The sequence below is a fragment of the Siphateles boraxobius genome, unplaced genomic scaffold (assembly GCF_051911475.1).
Source record: "Siphateles boraxobius isolate OS27281-9 unplaced genomic scaffold, OSU_SipBor_1 9, whole genome shotgun sequence".
In the NCBI taxonomy this organism is placed as follows: Eukaryota; Metazoa; Chordata; class Actinopteri; order Cypriniformes; family Leuciscidae; genus Siphateles; species Siphateles boraxobius.
The window spans coordinates 33,320,047-33,325,376 of record NW_027509219.1 but is presented as its reverse complement, the minus strand read 5'-3'; positions in this window follow the sequence as shown (position 1 = coordinate 33,325,376).

Genomic DNA, 5,330 nt, shown 5'->3' with positions numbered 1-5,330 from the left:
TACTCATTTTTATTTTACAATTTTACAATTATATTTAATTGAATTTGTTCATTTGGTTTGCAAATTTAATTTGTTTTTTATATAATTCGTTTAATTTAAATAATTTAATTTAAATAATACAAATATTTGAATTATTATTATTAATAATAATTATTATTAAATACTCATTTTTATTTTATTTTTCAGAACTATTAAGATTGAATACATTTTTTTAAATAAAACATATTTTGATTATTATTATTATAGTCAACAAGAAGAACAGGTTTTGCTTTTTTTTTGGTCTTTAGTGATTAGTCAAGAATTGTTGCATCTGTAATTTAGTGTTTTATGACCATTTTTGAGCCAAATTCTAAAGCAGCATAATATATATTCTTTACAAACACAATTCCGTGGAATTTTGTGGTTGTTAAGGTCTTCTGGGTGGTTGCTAGGTGGTTATTAGTCAAAAGTCCATCCACAAGTCAGTTTGATATTCTGGTCGATAGATATGGCTCGGGTCCCTGCTGTTTTATTTTATAGTTAGCCTGCTTTATTGTCTGAAAATCACAAGTAAGCCTATAGATGTAATATACTTCTCAACAAGCTGCACAATCTGAGGTGTCATTCATGCCCGAACTCAGGACAAACTCTGATTTTCAGCAAGCAATCGTGAGGCTGGCCTCAGCACTATTGTGGTAAACACATTTGTGGCATTTCAGAATGGCTGTTTTTGATTTATGGCAGTGCTCAAAAAAAGTCTGTCTACGGAAGCACAAACCGAGTCATCAGGGGAAGGTTGTTTTTGTAGAAGTAGCCTACTAGTTGTGACTAGTCCAAACACCCCTATATCTTCAACATCTTAGCACCGTTCACAGCATTTCTGAGGATGAAGAGACACAGAGCATCTCAGATCACTTCGAGTGGTGTCTCGTACTGTTAATGGCGCCTCACATTTGACCGCTTATACTCTCAAGCAGACATTTATTGTACAAGCGTCCTATTCACTGTCTCCCAAGCTCTTTATCCCGGTGCTGCTATGTGGCATCAGGCCAACATTTTACTTCGGAAAGTAAATTTAGTTCAGTGCAATCTAATATATTACAAAGGCATAAAAGGTCAAACGCTGTCGGGACGCTACTATTAATACAACCACTGTGAAACTCAGCATCAAATGTGAGAGCAGGTTTATCAGACAAAATGTTCATAGCTTGAACCTCTGTCATAGGAGATATCAGTTTCTTAAAGAAATAGTTTATGCAAAAAAATCATTGTCAACTTCATGATATTAAAGGTCATGACTTTCTTTCTTCCATGAAATGAAACAGAAGTTTTATAGAATTTCCAATTGTTTCTTTGCATTTGATGAAAGTCCAAAGGCAACAATAAATGTCATTCGAGACCCATTTTAATTCCATAACAACATAAGAGTAAAACACACCATTCAATGAAAAGATATGCCTACAGCAACATAGTGTTGGCCCAGATCCGGCCCATTAGTGAATTCTGGTAATCCACGTGTAGCCTACCAGATGTGGGCCGGATCTGGGCCAACACTATGTTGTTGTCTGGGAATATTTTAAATTTGGAATAATGTGCATGGAAGATCTGTCCATAATGACATCAGAGATATTGTGTAAATTTGCTCATTTGACTTCTTGTTGACTTCAAGTTAAACAAAAAAAGCATCATAAAAGTAGGTCTACAATCTTAAAAATAAAACTGCTTTTCGAACATTTTTCGAAGAGATCCAATAGATCAACTGTTGTTGCTTCCATAAGAACATTCAGTAAACAGTTTTTAAAATAGCTTTTTTTTTCTTAGTGTGAAGAACAGTCTGAATAACCTTTTTTTTCATTACAAAGATCCTTCCAGGTTCCACAGACTTTAAAGAGGCTATATGTAAAAGTTTTCATGTATTAATCATTTTTTTGTTGGCAATGTGCGAACAGCTTGTAACGAACTTAAAAAACAATACCTTCACCAACTTTCTAGGTTGTCTATGAAAGCCTGTAGCACAACCTGAAGATGTGGTATCAGACCCTGTAGAACTCGGAACGATTTTGCCGGGAAAAACAAAATATTGTGACGATTAGCAGGAGCGCTCCCGAGAGAATCAATTCCGTTCAATTACGCATGAAATTAATGTTTTTCAGGATTACGACAATATAGAGCTGTGCTGTACTGTCATGTCAATGTGTCATGCAAAGAAACATTATTCATTCAGACAGTTTCACACAGCCAGATCTATATATTCTATATAAATTGCCTATACTTTATCTATTTTCAAAGTGTAAATTTAATTACCTCATCATGATGCCGGTGCAGAGCTGGTGCAAACATCCACATTGCTACGATCAGATGTTTTCTTAACTGCTGTTTCTTCACTGCTGTCATTTTTGTCCTGTGCTTATGTTGTTACTGAGAGGAAAGCCTGCAGGGAGTTACATTTACATATTCATCTAAACGTGGCTTTCAGCAGCGTGGACGGTGTCTGGATGTTCGTTAAAAGTATATCGCTGAAAAGGTAGGCTATTTCCAACTTCTTTTTACCCTAAAAAAAACAACAACTAAAAAGTATTTCACCATGAGAATAGTGGACATTGAATCACGTTTCAGTCTCTTGTACTTTACGTGAAGACGAGTGCATACGAGACTGCGAGCACGAGCAGTAAGTTGTTGACTGAAGTTCACTTAAGCCTAGTTCACACTACATGATTTTAAGCCCGATTTAAGCCCGATTTGCAAATCGTTGAGCTCGCCGACAGGTCAGGGTGTTATCGCGTGCAAATCGCGGGGGATTAGCGAGCGATGAACGCTTGCCAATCTGTTAGTATGAAAGAGCCAACAACGCATCAAAGACCCTCGCAGACGCCTCGCAGACGCGTCGCCGAGCCTAGAAAAATATCTAGCATGCTAGATATCCAGAGCTGTCGCACAACTCAATCTCACTGATGTCATGAGCAACAGCCAATCACAGCAACGCATGAGTTGAGGTCACCGGGTAAATACGTGATTTTTGCCATCAGCTAAACATAAACATGCAGCTACATCTCCGATAGGCTATAAACATGTTGTACTCACCTCCAACTCTCTCTGTAGCACAGACCTGCTCTTCGCGTATGCAGATCCACTCTTTCGCCCATACTCTCTTATTTTTTCTTTTTTTTGCGTTTTTTCTCAGAGCAAATCATCGCGCAAACAGTTTGCAGCACTAGTTTCTGTCTGACGTCCATATTCGCGTGTTGTGTTGTTCTTTGCTGTGTATTGGCGCGTGCTGTTTCGCGTCAAGATAGACATTAGACAGATAGATTTGTAGACAAGATGGAATCGTTGGGTGACAGAGTTGTTGTCAACTCGTGTAGTGCGTTACCTCCTGTTGCGGATCAATCACGCTGTGTCGTGTGGTGTGAACAGCTCAACAACTTGAACACTCCTGATTTCTCAGAGAGCAAGTCATGTAGTGTGAACCGCACAGTTCAGCCCGACGTTTTAAAATCATGTAGTGTGAACTAGGCTTTAACGGCCAACGGTGACGCTAATAACAAGTGCATGACCCATGCACTATAATTCGTCTTATGAAACTTTGTGTGAAATATATTTGAAATCCGCCACATGCACTGGTTCACGAAAAATCAATTTTGTATTTGTTGTTGCTACCCCATTGGAATGATGGTCAAATACCCAAAACTGATGTTTCCATTAGCGTTTTATTGGTGACACTCATGTAGACACCGTAAGAGCTACAGTAAAAACACAAACTATAAAAACCAACACTATCGCTCCAACACATAAAGCAACATCCCAATAAAACGATAAAATTACATAAATGATAAACATTAAACTTATAACCCCATACACCCTTGTTTGTGCACGTTAAGGCCGTATCATAATAAAAGTCCTTCAAAATAACGATACAAATAAATCGATACAGACCTTATAAAATCAAGCAAATTAGCAATCATTTACATATGAAATTTAAGAAATAAAAGAAATTGAATTCTAGCCTAAGTGCTTTGGATTAAAGAAATAAATGTTATCCATGGCTTTATTATGGTAAAAGTGCATTTTTTTTTTTTTGTAGATTGATTACCATTTGTATAACCACAGTTTTAATACCACGGTTAAACTATTGTTAATATGTGGTTACCATGGTTAAACTCTGCCTATAGCTATGTTTTTGGTTTGTTTTATTTGTAGTAAAACCATGGTTAACTAAGGGTAATAAAAAGTCGCTCATGAAGGGGACCAAGAAAACAGCCTAATATAAATCTCTCTGCATATCTGAAGGGAAAGCACTGGGAATTTTTTTCTTCATGCAAGTCTGTCTTGAATTTGTCATTGGTCTGACACACCAAGGTTGCACATTTCCTGGGTAACGCAGCGTTCTCACGGGACTGAGATACGCTTCATTCAGGCCTTCGTGAGAGCCGCTCCAAACATAGAGCGCATGAGAAAGCCATCACCCACAGAAACATGGCAACATGACAATCTCTGCTTAAAATTCCAGCCCTTGCTCGAGGGATTGTGTGTTTACACCCCAGAGCACCATTTACCTCCATGATGATGATCATGGGCTCTGTGAATGGTGTGATTTATGTGTACAAATGTATGTTTGTGTCAATCTCAACATGCACATTACTGAAGTCAAAGATTTATCCTTGCAAATGATTGTTCCGACGGCCACACATGTTGTGGTTATACCGTACAACAGATTTCTTATGGAAAATGCAAAAAAAAAAAAAAAAAAACGAAATCAGCATCTCTCTCTTTTCAGATGTGTGGTCTATAGAAAAGGTTGAACAATTATTATCATTATTTATCATTATAATGCATCAGCCTCACAACTAGCTTATATGAAACCCACATACTAATGGTTGCTATTGTGAATTCTTATTGAAAATATATGGAAAAAAAAGTTTCGGATTTACTTTGAAACAATTTTCACTCAGATACCGCAAGTAAATTTCACAAATAATTACGAAATGTAGAATACTTTGAGTTAAAGTTACATTTTTAAAGAACTACAATAAAAAGTACTACAATAATCTTTGATTTATTTATATAATTCAGAAAAATCACAAATAATTACAAAGAAATAGCTAGTAGACTAACACACTGAATTAAACAAAAGTTTGAAGTAGGAAGACTTTTATTTTGCAAAATATACTCCAATATAAAAATCTCTTTTATTTACAAATTTGAAAAATCATTTACAGTGTAATTAATCGTCAATGGATCACATTCAGAATTTACTGATTTGCAATTCAGTATAAAATGGACAACATGCTGTGTTTTTTAATGTCAGGAAAATGGCTCAAGGACAAAACAATCCTCATTAAAGGTAAAAAAGC